Below are 21316 nucleotides of genomic sequence, written 5' to 3' on the forward strand. Positions count from 1 at the left end.
CCAGGGGGTCTGTACCTCTATATACAATTTAGACTATGTAAGACCTCTCAACTAGGTTTTCTAGAAACATAACCCAATGCAGAATTACTTCCTCAGTATCAATTAAAACATGGCAAAATTTAGTAAACATGTAAGGAATAACAAAATGTGCTCCCTGCACGTTTTTACCCACTTATTCCATAATGCATGAGATTAATATGATTACTTCTAATCAAATATTATACAAACTGAACAGTAACACTCCCATCAAATTAGTTATTTCTTAGCTAAACCATTTCAAAATGGCAAGATGTATTCCACTCAACCATAACCATGTTAGATTTTGTATAAAACAAACTTCTCAAAAACCTAATTAGACAAACACTGTAAAGGGATGTTGATTTTAACAGATGCCAATTTTCTGCAATAACTTTTGGAAACAGAAAAACAAAAATTCTTCATGTAACTCTCTAAATGCCTATTAAATTCACTTTGAACTCTAAGTTCAACTCTTTATCATCATAGATAATCATTTCATACAATCCCCCCTGCTTTCACGACAGAGTTAACGGAAATGAATCAAAGTGAAAGCAGAACCATTACAGGACCAAAAATGAAAAGAAAATCGATAGTTGGGAGGAATCTAACATTCAGTCAGAAAAACGTCGCAAACTGAATATGCAACCAAAACAACGTTAAAATGATAAATACACCCACAAATAAAAAGAAATATCCATAAAGGAAATAAAAAACAACTGTACCACACGGTTGCTCGTGTGAAGTAAGCATATTGAAACAACTCCCAAATTAGCATATCAAAATTAGCATTTCCACAGGCAATGGCCAAACTAAGTTGAGACCAACAAACATCATGATTCAATTTACCTCCTAAAGTCTAGGGAATTCACTCAATTTTAGATGTAAGTCTATGTCATTCAAAATAGTGGCGGACTGCCAAAATCGCTACTTCCATGCATATCTCATGCAAAGACATCAAATTTGTACTAGCAATTAACAATGTTGGATGACTTAAGGTCTCCACCCTCACTACAATTTGATTCGAAATCATAAATGTAAACATTAAAGCCAGTGAGAGGAAACTTATTTAGCTTTCACTTAATGTCTGATTAACCCAAAACTGAATATGCTTGTGTTGGTAAAATTAACATGGGTGAGAACAGGCTGAACACTCGAATTCAACCCTTAGTAATAGGCTACCTTGATATAATATTAAGAGTGGTGGAAGCCATCCCAGTGGACCTGCCCACCCTTCCTGAAGCTCTGAGCTCCACACGTATATGGTGAGCCATTTAACAAGGCCAAATGTTTGTTTATGGTCTTCAGACTATACTATCAATTTAGCCTACATCGTCCGTTAACTGAAGATTCAGATGTGGTGTCCAACACATCCTATAGTTTCGCATTTCATTAAAAATAAAAAATACATCTGCTTATCAATATCTACACAACAAGTCAACAGAAAACAGACATATGACTTCACTAAAATCAAGGAACAATCAGTGAGCGAACCCCAGGATAGAATTTAAACGCCAGCAACGAGCATCAGGCGTAGGTTTTAAAAACACAAGTAGTATCCCAGTTATCGTTGGTAAATACAAACTAAGCGAAAGAAAATAATGAACCAAATCCAATTGAACGTTTAAAATAAAACATCTAATCCTATGGGTTATTTATTCTGGGAATAAACAGGCTTTGGTTATTTGGGGAATAAACAGGCCGTAGTCATTTTACCCTCTTTTGCAGGCTATGACTATATTTGCTGAATCCAGTCTTCATTGGAAACAGCGAGTTATCTTAAAATTAAAACTTTCGCTATAGTCTGCATCCCACTCCATACAAGGAGAGAGAAAACAATATTTTAACCCCTCATTACGAAACCACGAGATCATAGTTTACCAAATCAGAGAAGCATCCCTCTAATTACATTTAGGACATTATTTCCATATTCAAACCGAAGTTATCAGGCTAACACTCCCACGTGTGCCAGCCATCAGCAAAACACTAGAAGGCAAATTCAATTACGCAATTTCAGCACAAAGGCAAAAGCCGAAAGAGTAGGCCTCGCATAGTAACCATATTAACAACGCAGTGTATGCGTTCACCCAAACGCACCCCAAACAACGCAAAACCTTGCGATTTCAAAACTTCCAAGTTAACACCAACCTTTAACACATACACATTATCCCACCAAGGAACACACAATGCAGCCAATCGGAACCCCCGTGCACAGGGATTACAAAAATGGACAAATGCATTTACTAGATGATGACCACAAACAGATAACGAAAAATGGCCGTGACTCGGGCCACAACCACACACAGAAGTGGCGCGCGCATGCACAACTTCTGTAGCATAACCACTGATCCAAACCATAAGCTGACCAACAATTGCGGCAATTTACTGGAGCAATCCCTACTCCCTTCTACAGGCCCTGAAAGTATGAGATCCAATCTCAAATGCATATTTAAGTCCAACCTAAATTGCAGATTTTCAAGCAATCCAACTGCTTATAATTCAGCACTAATAGCAACGCAAAAAGGTTAGCTGCACAGGAATGGGTGTCAGGACAAAACAAAAACGACATGTTTCTAACTACATTCGCTATTAACCAAAACACCTCAAAAATAACTTCTAGTTACCATACTTTCTCAAATCCATCTATCAACTTCCACAAAACCAACAAATCTGTCAAAAACCAACCACATTGTTTACTAAAGCAAATGAAAACTGTATAAAGGAACAATCTCACCGGTTGATGCTCCCTCCGTCCGTCTCCTGTCTGACCGTCCACACCCCTCCCTCAGGCGGTTCAGCGTTCCTGCGTGTTCCCGTTGGATCGCTCATGGCGAGGCCAAAGAGAAGCCGAAACTGTTCTCTATTCTTGCGGGAACAATACATCTGTACAGTCGTTGTCTTGATTTGCACAGGCATCTTCCCAAATCCAATGTCCAGTCGAATGTCTAGAGGTAGCTTCATAAATTTAAACGTAGCGGTTAGCAAAGTCTCTTCCTCAACCCCGGGTCTGTAGTCTTCTTTGGTCTTGTAGGGATATTTTCATAAAATGTTATTTCACATTAACCTGATGAAGAGTAGACAGAACGTCTCATGTGATCACTTGCATATTGAGTGTTAATTGATAAAACATTTAACCAGGGCTCATATTATTTTCCCAAACAGTTTAATGGTTAGGAGAGAGTGATGAACTATTGTTCCCATGGTCAGTGCAATGAGTGGTTGTTGTTATCTCATATTGAGGACAGAAGGACCTGTAGCTTGTCCTTGACTGTCTTGGCAAAATCTTGGGAGGATGAGTGGGCCCATAGATAAGGAAATCTTTCCATTTCAGAGAATAGGCTGAGTCATGATGAGTAGTGGCTGGGGGAGCGAATCCCAGAGGGTTGTGCAAAACATGATGGAAAATTCGAGAAGGATCCATCCAGAAATTAGCATATTGGGAGGACCTAATATCATTGTATAACCATACTGTATAAAAATGTGTGTTTAATGTTTGGAAGTCGGTGGTTCTGCAGACCAATATGGCTTGGTTGCTCTGCAGATCAGCACGGCTTTATGACGTCAATAAAGTCTACTTTTGGATTCGAAGGCTCCTGAGTCTTTGCATCTTTTATTGTCTGGAAATCTGAAGTGTTTTCCACGACAGTCTCAGCCGCAAACACCGGAGATTACGGATGTGTACACCTGGTGTGTACAACTCCCCACTTATGGAACTTTTCTTGACTCAAACAACGAAAAAGGTCCATATAGCTTGGCTACGTCGACTGTACGACTCCAACAATGCAGAGTCCCGAGCGGGATGGGACCATGTATCGGTCCGGCTGAACTCCGCGGGGTGGGGTGACGGGCGATCAGAGGAGAACGAGCCATCGAACCTGAGCAAAAAAAACTACAACACAGATCAATAGACTCCACACAAACTTTCCCAAAGCTTCCATCACTACACTGTCTACACACCGTAGCCTACGCCTTCCAAACAACTTCACATCATGCCACCTGCAACTCCCATACGTTACCACGTCCATCTAGCTCCAATCAGCCCAGCAGGCCGCGCATCCATCACCGAACGAAAACGCTAGTCGCCTGAAAACCTAATAACACTCCAAGAAACATCCGTTCACATGTACATGTACCATAAACATAAACACCGTTGCCAAAAACTTACCACAAAGCTTACACAACATCAAATGCAGCAAAAAACAAACGCGGCGAAACAAACACTATTTTATTGACAAATCTCATTACCATTCAAACCCAATGTGCCCCAACAAATATACCAGCGCCCTAACGCTTTCATCTCAATCAACGTGCCCTTAACATCGTCGATAGACCCGTCGGCCCGTAAGTGAGATGTTCAAGGCCCTAGCCTTGTCTGCAGAATTTAAATGTGCCCTAACACACGTACTTGCGTCCTAACGCAAAAAGGAGCCCTAACCCCCGTATAAATGCGCCCAAAACGCAAACTAAAGTGCCCTTAACTCCCGAGTTCGAAATTTAAGCCTGGGTATACCTGTACTGATCAGGCACGAGTCCCAGCTCCAGTCAGGCACTCTTTCTCAGCCCGTCAAAGGATAAGCCTCTTCTGGACGATACTAGAATTCCAGAGCTATCTCTGGCCGTGCACGGTTAACCTGTTAGGAAACAGACTCGAACCGAGCAGGAGTAGGATCACAGACGAGCACCCCAAATTGTGATGGAAATTCCAATGTATCGACACTCGGAGTAAGGGACACAGAGACAAAATTATCTTTGTACATTATAACCGTTTTATTAACTATTATGCACAGAGACTATTATGAGAGACACGTCAACCGCTTACACACACATAATCGTCTGAGGTGTCTCTAACTCCATACATGAACAATCCGTATTTATTACATAGAAAAAGGGGTGTGGTAAGATGCTGCCATCGGTCTTGTCACAAGAGTTTACCCAAAGGGTGGGCTGTCCCCCCACCTTATCCTTCTCAACTCCTGAGGAGACACAATGTCTGGATAGTCAACAGAGACACTAAAGGGTTATCCTGTTAGGAAAGGGACTCGAACCGATCAGGATTAGGATCCCGGACGTGCCCCCAAAATGTGATGGCAATTTCTAAAATCCAAATAGTTGTATGAAAATGGTAGGTAAGACAGGAGAAATCAATTGCGCAATAAACGGTTTTAATCTTGCTTGCAAGGAGAAAGTATACAGGTTACAAAGTAACAGTGGATAGTCTCTAAATAAAAACATCATTTCGACAGTATTTATTACATAGGAAAAAGGGGTGTGGTAAGATGCTGCCATCTGTTTCATGTCAATCAAACACCTTTCCCTTTGTTCTATCACACAAGTCAAATGCTATCTTCCCCCACCTTATCCTTCCTGCCATAATGTTTTCTGTAGTGTTTACCCAAAGGGGCCAACTGACCTTACTGCCCCCTGTTGTATCTTTTCCTATCCTGACCTAAAACCCATTGATCTGCATCTGGACAGACAATAGATGTCCCCTATGCAAATACCAGGTCCCACACATTCCTGTACCTATCTTAACAGTGGGACTCAGTCCTTTACTCAGTTAGAATACATTGTGCATAGAAATTTCCACAACACTTATACAATCAATACATCTACAATAGTCCACTATATTATTAGCATTATTCAATGATTTTTGTGAGATTTGTTATGGAAAATTTTAACTAAGGTGCATTTGAGAAATGTCTGTCTTTCTATTGGCTGGTATGTAAATCTGTACTTTGATTGTGACACACATGTCTTCATAATATCAGAGGATTAACAGGTATTTGGGCCATGTCCTCCTGCCTAGAAGAAGGATGTATTCTTTGTCGTCCTATACATGTATGAATGAGTTACTAGTTAAAGATACAGAGAGGGGTCTGGTGTTTGAATAGGAGACATCCTTGACCTTTAGAGGGGTACTCGTAAATCTGTATAACCGTGCACGGCCAGAGAAAGCTCTGGAATTCTAGTATCGTCCAGAAAAGGCTTATCCTTTGACGGGCTGAGAAAGAGTGCCTGACGGGAGCTGTGACTCGTGCTTGATCAGTACAGGTTTCCTGCGGAAATTGAATTTGGAGGTAAGAATGCAATTCGGTTAAAAAATTTTTTTAAGTTGGACTTTAAAATCTGCAGTAAAAGGTTGGACCTTTTAAAATCTCATTTGTGGGCTGACGAGCTTGACTTCGCTTTCTGGTTGGTTGAGTATAAATTAGATTTACTGGGTAAATCTGGAACATGGGGAAGTGCGACAGTAAATATTTGGCGGTCTCTCGTGTTTACGCTGGACCGGCAAAAATTATCACTGACGTATATGGTGTTTGGACATGTGAACAATGTTTCTTTGAGTGTTATTAGGTTTTCCGGCGACTGGCGTTTTCATTCGGTGATGGATGCGCGGCCTGTCGGGCTGATTGGAGGTAGATGGAAAGTTTGTGTGGAGTATATTAATCTGTGTTGTAGTTTTTTTTTGCTCAGGTTAGATGGCTCGTTCTCCTCTGATCGCCCGTCACCCCACCCCGCGGAGTTCAGCTGGACCGATAGGTGGGTCTCCTTGGAGGCCCGCTCGGGACACTGCATCGTTGGAGTCATAACGTGGCCAAGCTCTGTGGACCTTTTCGTTGTGAACGTGGAAATGCTGTGGGCCGCTGGAGGCCGTTTTCTGCTCCGCTTTGGAAGTGTTGAGCATGTCTACGAGTTTCAAGAAAAGTTTTTGTTCCTTAATACAGTTTTCATATGCTTTAGTAAACAATGTGGTTGTTTTTGTAAGTCAGATTTGATGGTTTTGTGGAAATTGATAGATGGATTTGAGTAAGTATGGTGACTAGAAGTTTTTTGAATATTGCAGTCAGGGCGGCTGTAGTTAGAAACATGTCGTTTTTGTTCCATGTCCTGACACCAATTCCCGTGCAGCAGTTGGACTGCGTGATGGAGTATAGCGTGCTCCTGTATGTTTGGATGTTTAAGTGTGGCGTTTTGGTTAATAGCGACTGTAGTTAGACCTGACAACCATTCCTATGCTGCTAACCTATTGCGTTGCGATTAGTGCTGGATTATAAGGCTCCTGTAAATTGCCGCAATTGTTAGTCAGCTTATGGTTTGGATCAGTGGTTATGCTACAGAAGTTGTATATGCACGCGCCACTTGTGTTTGTTCTGTTTGTGGTCATCATCTAGTAAATGCATTTGTCCATTTTGGTATTCCCTGTGCACAAGGGATCCGATTGGCTGCATTGTATATTCCATGATAGAATATTGGATCTCGTTTACAGAGGTTGGTGTTAACTTGGAAGTTTTGTAATCGCAATGTTTCGTCTTGTTTGGTGTGCGTTTGGGCGAACGCTTACATTGCGTTGTTAACATGGTTATTATGCGAGGCCTACTCTTTTGGCTTTTGCCTTTGTGTTGAAATTGAATTTGCCCGATGGCTGGCACACGTGGGAGTGTTAGCCTGCTAACTTAAGTGTTTAAGAGAATATCGTCCGAAATATAATTAGTGGGATAGCTTAGAAATTGGTATAATGATGATTCTGTGATTTGGTAAAATATGGTCTCGTGGTCTCGTAATGAGGGGTTAAAATAGTGTTTTCTCTCTCCTTGTATGGAGTGGGATGCAGACCATAGCGAAAGTTTTTAGTATTAAGATAACATGCTGTTTTCCATGAAGACTGGATTCAGCCAATATAGTCATAGCCAAAGCCAGTTTATTCCTCGTTTAAATAAACCCGTAAAATTAGACGTCCTATTTTAAATGCTAAATTGAGTTTGGTTAAATAAGGGAGTTCTCTTAAGTGTTTTCTAATGATAACTGGGATAATACTTGTGTTTTTAAAACCAACGCATGCTACTCGTTCATGGAATTTAAATTCTGGAATGGTACATTAGTGAATAAATAGGGTATTGATGTAAAGGTGTTTAAGGCTACATTGAGTTTCCTTTGGATTACTTATTGTACCTTGATTATAGTGACGTCATAAATCTGTTTTCTGCCTGGATCGCCATTCTTAAGAGTTTCTTAATTTCCACCATAATGTTGAGTTGTTGTATAGATAATGATAAGCACATTTTTACAAACTGCGAAACTATAGGATGGGTTGGACACCGCATCTGAATCTTCAGTTAACGAACGATGTAGGCTAAATTGATAGTATGGTCTGGGGACCATAAACAAACATTTGGCCTTGTTAATGGCTCACCATATATGTGTGGAGCTCAGAGCTTCCAATGGGATGGCTTCCGCCACCCTTAACATTATATTAAAGGTTGCAATATTACTAACGCTAAATTCGAGTGTTCAGCCTGTTCTTACCCATGGTAATTTTACCAACACAAGCATGTTCAGTTTTGGGATGACAAAACATTACGTGAAAGCTTTTTTCCTTTTGGTTGCTTTAATGTTTACATTTATGATTTCGAATCAAATTGTAGTAAGGGTGGAGACCTTGAGTCATCCAACATTGTTAATTGCTAGTACAAATTCGATTTCTTTGCATGAGATATGCGTGAAAGTAGCGATTTTGGCTGACCGCCACTATTTTGAATGACATAGACTTACATCTAAAATTGAGTAAATGCCCTAGAGTTTAGGAGGTAAATTGAGTCATGATGTTTGTTGGTCTCAACTTCGTTTGGCTATTGCCTGTGGTAATGGTAATTTTGATATGCTACTTAGAAAGTTCCTTTACACGAGCGACCGTGTATGTGGTACAGTTTTTATTTCCTTTGTTTTTCTTATTTTCTGTTGTTTTGGTTGGATATTCAGTTTGCGACGTTTACTGGATGTATGTTAGATTCCTCCTAACTATCGATTTTCTTTTTAATTTCGGTCCTGTAATGGTTCTGCTTTCAAGCTTGAAGTCATTTTCTGTCTTGAAAGCAGGGGGGGATTGTATGAAATGATTATCTATAGTGGAAAAGAGTTGAACTTAGAGTTCAAATGAAAAAGAGTTGAACTTAGAGTTCAAAGCAAATTAAATAGGTACTTAAAGAGGTTACGTGAATAATCTAGTTTGTCAAATTGGGTCTTTGAAAAGTATGTTTTATGTGAAATCTAACATGGTTATGGTTGAGTAGAATACATCTTACCATTTTGAAATGGTTTAGCTAAGCAATAACTAATTTGATGGGTGTGTTACTTTTCAGTTAGTTTGATATTTGATTAGAAGTAATCATATTAATCTTATGCACTATGGAATAAGTGGGTAAAAACGTGCAGGGAGCACATTTTGTTATTTCTTACATGTTTACTAAATTTTGCCATGTTTTAATTTGATATTGAGAAAATAATTCTCAATTTATATTTCTGGTAAACAAGTTGAGAAGTCTTTTAACTTTTAACTTGTTTGGACTCTTTAGAAGAGAAACAGACATTATCAAAATTGGGTATTCTAACTTAAGTTCTGTCCTAGTAGGCAATCATTGGAATGTTAATGGTTAACAGAGGTTTCTTTGAGGTGAATGAAGAGAAAAAAGGTTGTTTTACTATTGTCAATGCCTGGGGTGTTTCAAGATAACAACAGTGTCCCTTAGTGATAAGGTGACAATCCTCCAAGACCAGGGTCTGTTATCCTTAGGTTAGTAAACCACCCCCCACTCCAGGGAGAGCCCTGTGGTGATAAAGGAGTAAAAAGGGGGGGTCATGATTTATGACAGGATTTCAGAGTGTGTTTGATATGCTAGGATAATAAGAAGAGACTTGGAGACATTCACACTAAGTTTCATCTTGTAGAGAAATTAGGCTAAATAACATTTATGTTAGCTGACCTTCAAGATGGTGTGAAATGTTTGATTTAAAATAAGGTATTTGGTCCTTTATGTGAAACAATGGTGAATTTGATTGTAGTTCCAATACAACACAATCAGATGTAAATTATATAGGTGAACTGAGAATTGTTCATGAACTGCTCTTAGAGAGTGGTACTTCAATGTAAGCAAACTATCTTAACTGATGAGTTTTTAGAACAGTAATGAGAAATGTGAAATTGTGTTCTTCTGTTCTTTGTGTTGGTTGTTACACCAACTATAGAAAAGAGTGGAATTGTTATTTTGCTACACTAGCAGAACAGAAGCACCAGAGATGTTAATGTTATAACGATACTGTTATTGATTTCAACTGTTCTACTCTATTTGGAGAAAAGAAGTAGAGAGATATTAGAAATATAGGGTTTGAGTGTTTGATAGTGTGTGGTTCTAATGTATCAGCGAGATGCAACAAGCTAACGTGATGGACATATGTGATGATGTACTGTGCAGTTGGAACTAATCTTCTCAAGGATAATTCACACATTCAGATACAGAACACTTGAAAGCGATTCAACAAGAGAGGACTTGCTGGAGCCCAGAGAGAGACTGAGCTTGGCTTAAAAGGACAACTGTGAGGTGGCTGAGATGAGATGGATCTCACAGACAGACTGTCCTACTACTCTGGAGCGCTGCATGTCTAGGTGCTGCACGTCTACAGGATGCTGAGTTCCTGTGAGCTGAACTGATTCGAGTCCTGATGATTCTGCAATGTGATGGAGAAGGTAACCTCCGACCGAGAGGATGGAGGCGTAGGAAAGATCTACTGCACAACATCATGCTACGCTGATTGGGTCCATACCAGGTACATCTCATCTGCTGTCCAGGTAGCTGAGAGAGGAACCTGGGGTCGACGACACGCTACACGAGGATTGTAGTGTTTGAAGGTTAGACACAGTGAATTGAAGTCACTGAGGGAAAGTGAATTTTCTGGTGCTAGTAACCAGTCACTTTCTACTTGGCCTTTAGCTCTAGAACCTTTAGCTAAAACTGGTCAACTTGGAGTTCACAAGGGAGAACACACAGATTCTCCTGGCCTGGCTGATAAAACAGCTAGAATGGAGACAACAAGAGGTGTGTCTGCATTTGAGCTGTGAAGGACAACACCTTGGAATATACATCTGACTTTTTCGTTCTGTTACATCGGCCTGTCAAACAAATGGTTCAACTTTGGAAGAACATCCAAATGGAACCATGGAGAGGACTTTTCAGTGAATTGAGCAATTGGCATGAGGGAACTTTGTAACAGTGATGAATTGAAGGATGCATTCAGTGATAAGTGTTTATGATGATTTTAACATAAAAGTTTTGCTGTACTATGTTATGATTCTGTATGATGACAATGTGTGATCTTGGTGTTTATACGGAAGGTAATGATCTAGAAGAATGTAAAGGAGGATCCAGACATTTCAGATTTGCTAAGTTCTCTAATCACTAAGGGTAACGATATTGACTGGGTCATGTTGTTAAAGAGTACTGTTTTGTTGCAGTCTACATCCTAATGAGTGAACTGTTTAAGGTTTGATACCAAGGTTTGACATGGTATCAAGAGGATGGATTGTTGTGGAAATTTCTATGCACAATGTATTCTAACTGAGTAAAGGACTGAGTCCCACTGTTAAGATAGGTACAGGAATGTGTGGGATCTGGTATTTGCATAGGGGACATCTATTGTCTGTCCAGATGCAGATCAATGGGTTTTAGGTCAGGATAGGAAAAGATACAACAGGGGGCAGTAAGGTCAGTTGGCCCCTTTGGGTAAACACTACAGAAAACATTATGGCAGGAAGGATAAGGTGGGGGAAGATAGCATTTGACTTGTGTGATAGAACAAAGGGAAAGGTGTTTGATTGACATGAAACAGATGGCAGCATCTTACCACACCCCTTTTTCCTATGTAATAAATACTGTCGAAATGATGTTTTTATTTAGAGACTATCCACTGTTACTTTGTAACCTGTATACTTTCTCCTTGCAAGCAAGATTAAAACCGTTTATTGCACAATTGATTTCTCCTGTCTTACCTACCATTTTCATACAACTATTTGGATTTTAGAAATTGCCATCACAATAAGTTAGTGAACTGTTATAAGCTGTTGTAACCAATGAAGCAAAATATTAATTGTTTGTAATATGAGCTAAAATGGAAGGTGCAAGTAGGAGAATAGGAAACCCTGTTCAAGCGGTTGCCGGGGAGAGAAAGATTTAGTATGTCTGTCTTTTGAGAAACAGGACACAGGTTAGAGACACACACACACACAGTCGGACAGACAACACAGACACCACAAGGGGGGCAAGGGGGTACTTGTAGTTATCCTATGAGGAATAAAACTGGGATTGGGCCAATGGCACACACTTTGTAAGTTAACGCCTCTATCTTTTTGGGCGTAGTAGAAGTATAAAAATGATGTTTTGACTGTTGATCCTTAGACATTGTGCGGCGACACTTGTCTCCAGAAGCTTCTGTAATAAATGGATATATGATATGGTAATTGACCTGACTCCTGGTGTTTTATTCTCCTTTCCAACAAACCAACTCGGGGAAGTGTTAGACTTCAACAATTTTGGGGGCTCGGTCCGGGATTGGAAAAAGGGAGAAGGAATTCGACTCGGTCCAGTTGACCTACACGGGACTCACAGGTTCCAGCACCGGTGCATCATAAAAAAGGTAAGCAGAGCCTGTTATATCTAAATCTGCATATTGGCTGTGAACTAAATTGTGGACCTGTGGAAAACGTATTGGGATACTGGTTTAAATTCAGGAGGTCAGAGGAACGGTGTGTGAGTTAGAGTCTCACTGTAAGTTGGGTTAGAGGCCCGTTAATCGTTCTAGGGTTGACTACCCTACGCCACTTCCCGACGGGGACGGTGGAGAGTTGCGAGTTAGAGTCTTGGCAACCAGTCGGGTTAGAGGCCCGAGGACTTAGGGGCACCTCGAAATACTTATTGTGTGTAAAGGTTCAGCTGGGTTAGAGGCCCAGGGAGTTTGGAACTCCCCAAATTTTTTATAAGAGAACTGGGTTCAAGTCCCAAAAGTGTTGGGTTAGGGACCCGTTCAGCTGGGTTAGAGGCACAGGGAGTTTGGAACTCCCCAAATTTTTATAAGAGAACTGGGTTCAAGTCCCAAAAAATGTCTGGGACTCACAGTAACATAAGTCAGGTTGAAATGGACAGGGAGTTTGAGAGAGAACTGTTGAGAGAAGTGTTGAATTGTTTGTTGTCAAGGAGAAGTGAGGAGTAGAGTAAATTGTGTTTTAAGAGAATTCTTGTCTGTTTGTAATGAAGTATGTGAAAGGAGACTCATTGGGAGTGATGCGCATAGTGGATAAATTGACAGTAGATGATAGTGATATTTGCTCGAGTTCTAGAAAAGGGACGTCTGGATAGATTGGAAGAAGGGTTAATGAAGAAAATAGCCAGATAGACAAAGATTTAGTGGGAGATGTGCCATGAGAAAGTATTCAACAGTGGACAAAGGTTTTGGTCAAGTTTTGGGTAATTATTTGTGTAAACATAGTTTTCTTTAAAGTGGTTTCATTCAATTGTTTGAAATTATTGTAAAGGTGGTCTGTTGGTTAAGTTTGAATGAGTCCAGTTAAAGGATAGTGAGAGGAGTCAAATAGATAAGACGGCTTTTGGCTGCCGTCCCAGAAAGTAGGGAGTAACTCTAAGCCTCCCAATCCAGAACACAGAGACACTCTAGGAGAGAGGTGCAAAGGATGACAGACACACCAATTGAAATTCAGGGAAGTAGATTCCCAATATTAAAATAGAGCAAAATCAGGTTCTATATTGCAATATTAAAATGGCAATTGCTTTCCCATTCCAATTGGAGAATTCTGTGTACACGAAATTGTATGAAAATTGAGCTCATCTAAATTAAGAAACACGACAAAGACATGTCAAATTAGAATCAACTGGCCAGGGTTAAATGTAAAGAAAATGAGTGTAATATTTATGAAACATTGGTAAAATAGTAATTCCCAATTTAGGACATTTATAAGAGATAGCCATTAGATTGGGGTTTAAAATTGTTGATTAACACATAACTTTAAATTCAGTAAGTTAATGCTAAACTCTCCAGTCAAGGTTTTAACTTTGTGTTGTGCGAGATTCCATCTTCGTTTCTCACAGAGTAGGAGTCCTGAATCCTGCAACCCTGATACACCTTGTCCAATAAAGGGGTACCTCACACAGATGGCCCAGATCATTCCAAGGCCAAACCAAGCCCAGACCTGTGAGAGACTGCCTTGGGTCCAGAATAAGAATATTGGACACTGATGGTTCCAGCTGCACCACAGTCAAGGAGAGGGTGGAGGAATGGAGAGACGCATGCAGAACAAAGAGGCTCCTACATCCATGACTGTAACAGCCAGGAGCCACTTGACTGGACATGGGAAAATTAAGGAGGAGAAAAAGGGAGGAGAGATAGAACCCCCAGCATATGAAGATGACCTTGTACACGGTACAGACCGGGCACCATTATATCCAGTGTTACGTTTAGAGAAGGGGATATTATCTTTAGACACACAGAACAGCAGGCCCATAACTCAATTCACAGGAAAGCAAGATAAGAGAAAGTTGAGTAGGAAGGCGGAGTCAGAGAGCGAGACAGATGCTGAGGAGGAGGTGAAACCGTTCAAGGCAAGGGCAGTGTGAGAGTACGGGAGATACGAGGAGAGGAGGCGACTAGGAGATAATAGACAGGATGAGATTACAGGGGCCATAAAGAAAAGGTCAGGCCGTACTAAAGGCAGGTTAGGTGAGGACTCAAGGTCGGGGTCGGACGATAGTGACACAGTGAGAAGGACAAAAACTAGGCAGAAAAAGGGAAATTCACATAGAGGACGGGTGGTACTCACGGGGCAAGCAGTAGGGAGATGGACTGACTCAGACGAAGACCCTGACGCAGACATTAGCGGAGATGGGAGTAAGGGAGACGCAGAAGTATACTCTCTGCCGCGTACGCCCCCACCAGAACATAAACTACACCATGACGCAGTAGAATCAATTCAAAAGACTCAAAATAAAATGTATACGCGGTCACAAGCAGGGGAAGCTGGTTGTGCTGGGTTTCAGCTGCCTCTCTTTAGAGTGGGAGGCGGCGAACCGCGATATAAACCATTGGGGCTGGGAGACGTACAGGCACTGGTAGATAAATGACCCCCAATGGGAGAGGGAGGTGGACTATGGTTGTCACAATTTGATAAACTCACAGCTGGTCAAATGTTGGCACTGGGGGACTGGAGGGCAGTAGCCGCCCGAGCCGTGTCCGCCCAGGCTATGACTGAGATAGAAAAAGGGGCCGCCACTAGGCGGAGCCCTGACAACACCCCTTTCAGTCAGGTGGTCGGGCGCATAGCCACGGCCCTGAGGGAACGATTTCCCTTGCCCGCTGGGGCCCCGATGCCCAAGTTACCTTGGGAAAAAGAGCAACACCCTAGACAGTATCTAGAAGCATGTAAGGACACATGGGCCAAACACACAGGGCACCACCCGGGGAAGGGAGGTCTGCAGCAGGAGTGGTTTAGAAGGGCGGTCTTAGAGGGACTTCCAGAGAAAATAAAAGAGGCAATGATGGCAAATCCTGACTTGCCGGGTAGTGAATCACACGTATGGGAAAGACACATAGTGCATCATTTACAGCGGGCTAAAGATGATGAGACAGAGAAAGACAAACAGATACAGGGACTGAAAGAGAACCTGTTGCGCTTACAGCTGGGTGAAGCCAAAGGGAGGCTCAATGAAGGGAAAAAGAAACACAGACAGATGGCAGCCCTAGGCTCAGGAGAACCTGACACACCCGATTTATACCCTGTTCCCACATGGGCACCCCAACCTCATGGTGGCCGGAGGGCATTCACCGCGCCCTATCGACCAGGGACTACGAGGGGAGGTTATGGTAGGGGGAGGGGGCGGGGTAGAGGCAGAGGGGCTCCAGGAGCCCAAGTCCCATACGGAGCCTGCTTTACGTGTGGTGACCCGAACCACTGGTCCAGAGAGTGCCCACAGAACACTGCAGGGGGCAGAGGATACCCAAACCAAGGGGCAGCTCCAGTTCCCAACCCACACGCCGTCCCACCACCTAGCGCACCTGGACAATACCCACTCTCTTATGAGGGAGGGTGGGACCAGGCGTGACGGTCTACAGGGAGGGGAGGGGACAGCGGGGGAAGGGCAGACCCTATGCTGTCCCTGAATGTCGATGGGAAGGACTTCCCCTTTCTGGTTGACACAGGTGCCACTTTTTCCACCATCACCGCCCCTCCCGTCACAGGACTACTATCCTCCAAGACAGTGGAAGTTGTGGGGTTTGAAGGGGTGGGACAGACTTTGCCAGTGACATTTCCTCTTAAAACGATACTGGGTAAACAGGCCCTCAGCCATCCGTATGTGGTGTCGACAAACACACCAGTGAACTTATTGGGGAGAGACTTGTTGATAAAACTGGGGGCTAATATCTTGTGTTCTCCAGATGGACTAACTGTCACGTTACCAGACGGGACATCGGCGGTGTGCGGACCTGAAACCACACGCAAAGGGCAGTACCTGGCACAACCGGTGAAGGGTGAAATAGCAGAGATATACTGGGGACTATTGACACCGGAAAGGCCGGACAAACAGGGTTTTTGTCCCAGTACTTCAAATGGAGGCCGTGGATCTCCCTCCTCGAGCCGTACTTTCCTCCTCCAGACCCCCCACATGTAACCCTATTTTATGATCGGCAGGGCGATGAGGTGTATAGAGAGGGGTTTGGGGATGTAGTGTATGGGGACACGTGGCAGGTCGGGTCTAAATTCATATATGTAGGCCCTGAAGGGGTAGCGGCAGATGTACAGTTGACAGAGGAGCAGGATCAGTGGTACATGATGGCGGAGGAGTCCGTCCCACATCCTAAACACCAAGCAAAAGACCTGGGGCCCATGGTTAAAAGGGCGGTCGAATGTTCTGATTGGACACTCACTCAGGCGCCAAACGTATGGTACTCACCCAGCTGTAAGACGTATCGGTTAGAAGCACCAGGGACGGATTGGGTATATTTAGAGCGAAGGGATATAACTCGGGATCATGGGAGGGAAAAGATGGATCACCCTGTAGCCACAGCCAGACTTAATGAGTTACCGGACTCACTGTGGTCCAAGGGCCCCACGGACGTGGGGCTCACCGATTGCCCACCAGTCATCTTTAAAATCAGCCCGGGAGAGCCCATATGGCTGCCCCAAACCAGAGGCAGAGGAAGGGTTAGATGTGACATTGAATGGTTTGTGGCCCACAGGGGTGTTAGAGGAGTCAGGTTCCGCGTGGAACACGCATATCCTCCCGGTAGAAAAGAAAGGGACAGGGAAATACCGTATGGCCCATGATCTCAGAGCTATTAACAACATTTTACTCACACCCACTATACCGGTACCTAACCCGTATGTAGCACTCACTAATTTGACCCCGGATCAAAAATGGTTCACCTGCATTGACCTGGCTAACGCTTTTTTCTGTCTCCCACTAGCAGAGGAACTTCGTGATATTTTTTCTTTCACACATAGGGGTCGGCAATGGCGGTACACGAGACTACCACAGGGGTTCTCGCTTTCCCCTGGTATATTCAACCAGGTACTGAGAGAAGCGCTGCAGGGATGTTGCCTGCCGACAGGGGTAACTTTGGTCCAGTACGTAGATGACCTGCTGCTGGTGGCCCCGACGGTGGCCGCCTGCATCCAAGCTACAATGACGGTCCTCACCAGACTGGCTGAGAAAGGGTTCAAGGTGTCAAAAGAAAAGCTACAGCTGGTAAGGACGCAGGTCTCCTTTCTGGGCAGAGTAATCTCGCAGAAGGGAGCGGGGCTTTCCCCAGCTCACCGCACAACCATCCTCCACCATCCTAAACCCACTACTGTCCAGGAAATGCTATCATTCCTGGGGCTCACGGGGTACAGCCGCAATTACATCCCTAACTATTCAGGGATCACAGAGCCACTTAGAGCGCTAGTTAAGGAGCAGGGAATGCGTAAACTTAAAGCCACTCTCAACTGGACTTGCCCGGCCGACCAGGCCTTCATTTTGCTGAAACAACAACTAGCCACCGCAGCTGATCTGGCAATTCCCGACTACACAAAACCCTTTTTTCTAGATGTTTCTGAAACAGGACAAGTCATGAACGGGGTCCTGTTTCAGAAAAAAGGGGGAGATAGGAACATCCTTATGTACATAAGCGTAGGATTTGACAAAACCGAAAAAAGGCACCCCACCTGCACACAGCATGCAGCGGGGGTAGCGAGACTCATTCAAAAATGCGCACACATAGTGAGGGGGCATCACCTTCAGATACTCACAACACACAGTGTAGTGGCGTATGTAAATTCACAGATGTTCACTATGACTTCCCTCAGGCAACAACACCTAAGCAAAATTCTCGGGGCTCCAAATTTGATTTTCACACATGAAGGGATAAATATTGCAGACCGAATGGGGACGGGGCTACCACATGAGTGCGCGCAAGAGGTAGTGAGGGAGAGTAAGACCCGAACCGATCTGGAGGCAGAACCCCTCCCAGGGGCAGAGGACCTCTTCACTGATGGGTGCTGTTTCAGACACGAACAAGACGGCCTGAGGGCGGCCTTTGCGGTAGTGAAACTAACACCAGAGGGTTTAGTCACGCTGAAAGCAGAGAGGCTCCAGGGGATGCAATCAGCCCAGAGAGCAGAAGTTAGAGCACTAATAGAGGCCCTCAGACTGGCCCAGGGAACAAGAGTAAACATTTACACAGATTCGGCAAACGCAGTAGGCGCAGCGCACGTGGAGCTAGGACAGTGGTTAAAAGCGGGGTTTAGAACAGCAGGAGGCAAACCGATTAAACATGAGGCAGAGATGAGAGAACTAGCTGAGGCCCTAGACCTGCCCGAAAAGGTATCCATCATAAAATGCAAAGGACACGATAATTCAAATAGTGTAGTAGCTCAGGGAAATCAAGCGGCAGACACAGCAGCAAAACAGGCAGCAGGGTACACTCCGCGAGTGATGGTGGTAAGAGCAGAAGAGGAAGTGGGGTGGGGAGAAGGCCCTGAGAGAGACGGGCTAGTGAGACATCAAAAGGGGGCTTCCCCACAAGAGAAAACAATTTGGCAACAGAGAGGAGCAACAGAGACGAGCGGGCTCTGGAGAGGGCCAGACGGTAGAGTAATACTTCCACCAGCCATGCGGGGAGATAAATTTGCAGAAGCCCATGGGTTGGGCCATGTAGGGCCAGCACAGATGTTGAGGAACTTGTGCCATTGGTGGCACCCGTTTATGGTAGACATGGTACGTAACTACACTAGGACATGCACCATCTGCACACACCACAATCCAAAACCGACGATCAAACCTGAGATGGGGGCGTTCCCCATGACGACGAGACCTGGACAAGAGATAGTGATAGACTACACGGACATGGAGGAAACAGTATGGGGGTGCTGCTACATGTTAGTGTGTGTGGACATGTTCACAGGGTGGCCAGAAGCCTGGCCGGCAAGAAGGGAGGACAGTCAGACAGTGATCAAATGTTTAGTGAACCAGTACATTCCCAGACATGGCTTCCCAGAGAAAATCAGGTCAGACAATGGGACTCACTTTAAGAACAGTGATTTACAGAAGGTAGAGAGCTTATTGGGCCTAAAACATGCTTTTGGCACTGTATACCATCCACAGTCCCAGGGAAAGTTAGAAAGGATGAACCAAAACTTAAAAAACAAGTTGGCTAAGATATGTGCACAGACTAAATTGAACTGGGTGGATGCACTGCCACTGGCACTCATGACGATTCGATGCTCGTTAAATCAGACCACTGGGTTCACCCCATACGAGCTGCTGACGGGGAGACAGTTTCCAGGACCAGCCGCGGGGCCTGCGGTCCCGTAAGGGGAAAAGTGGTCCAAAGACCACAGAGTGTATTTTGATGAATTGCGAGCTCTCGTTTCAGAATTCACCAACAGAGTCGGAGAACGGAGGGACCTGCACCCGCTGGACCAGAACCTGCCCCAGGCGGAGTGGGTGTTGCGGAAGGTCATCAAGCAAAAGTGGTCGGAGCCAAGGTGGACGGGTCCTCATCAGGTGGTGGAGAGAACGAGTCATGCGGTCCGCCTAAGGGACAAAGGAGAGACGTGGTACCATTGGAGCCAGTGTACACCAGCGCAGGAGCCAGGGAGGTTGCTAACGGACCTCATCCAAACCGGGAAGGAGGAGCTTTCCCCAGTGTGGACGGAAGGAGGACCAGCACCAGCCGGACCGGTGCCAGGAGCGGACCCCAGGACACGGCGGGACTACGAGCGAGTGAAGGAGACAAAGGACGGCGTCAGGGGAATAGGCTCTTAGGGGAAAGAACTGAAGAATACTGTAACAAAAGGGGGTATAGGACACCGAGTGGCTACCACTCGTACCAAGATGATCACAGAGAAACGTCTGGGGAGATGATAGTAGAATGAAATGGTATATGGGAATTGGTGGAATAATGATGTGTGTTGTGTGTTGTTACAGGTTTCCCAGGTTGGCATTGGGTCTTCATTCCCCCAGCGAAGAGGTTCGCGACCCCATCTGAGGACACTTGTTTGAGGAAATTAGAGGGTATTGAATTGGACTATGTCAAGGGGTCGCATACGAGCATTCTGGGATTGATAATCCGCTGGAGGAATGGATGATCTCGATGTTCAGCCAGTGGAGAGGTTTGATAATGTCTGTTCTTTTATCGCTTGCTACATTTGGTGCTATAATGGTTACTTGTGGGTGTTGTTGTATCCCATGCATAAGAGGGCTTGCCATGAGAGTGATCTCTACAGCCATTGAGAAGGCTCCAGGATCGCCATCAGGGATGCTGATGCCTCTACTGGAGCAGCATGACCCGGGAGAACTGGAGCTTGGCGAATAGGGGTGATCTCTCTGGGGAGAGATTAAAAGGGGGAATTGTAGATGTAGTGATTGTATGAGTTAGTGAACTGTTGTAACCAATGTAGATGTATTGATTGCATAAGTTAGTGAACTTTTATAAGCTGTTGTAACCAATGAAACAAAATATTAAATGTTTGTAATATGAGCTGAAACTGAAGGAGCAAGTAGGAGAATAGGAAACCCTGTTCAAGCGGTTGCCGGGGAGAGAAATATTTAGTATGTCTGTCTTTTGAGAAACAGGACACAGGTTAGAGACACACACACATAGTCTGACGGGCCAGACAGAAACCAGGAGGGGACAAGAAGATGTTTGCGTTTATCCTTATAAGGAATAGAACTGGAACTGGACCAATAGCACACTTGTTTTGTGAATTTAACGACTCTATCTTTTTGGGCGTAGTAGAAGTATAAAATGATCTGTTGAATGTTGATCCTTAGACATTGTGCGGCGACACTTGTCTCCAGAAGCTTCTGTAATAAATGGACATATGATACGGTAATTGACCTGACTCCTGGTGTTTTATTCTCCTTTCCAACAAACCAACTCGGGGAAGTGTTAGACTTCAACACACGTCAAACGCTTACAAACATAA

This window comes from Esox lucius, chromosome 17, assembly GCF_011004845.1.
Source record: "Esox lucius isolate fEsoLuc1 chromosome 17, fEsoLuc1.pri, whole genome shotgun sequence".
In the NCBI taxonomy this organism is placed as follows: domain Eukaryota; kingdom Metazoa; phylum Chordata; class Actinopteri; order Esociformes; family Esocidae; genus Esox; species Esox lucius.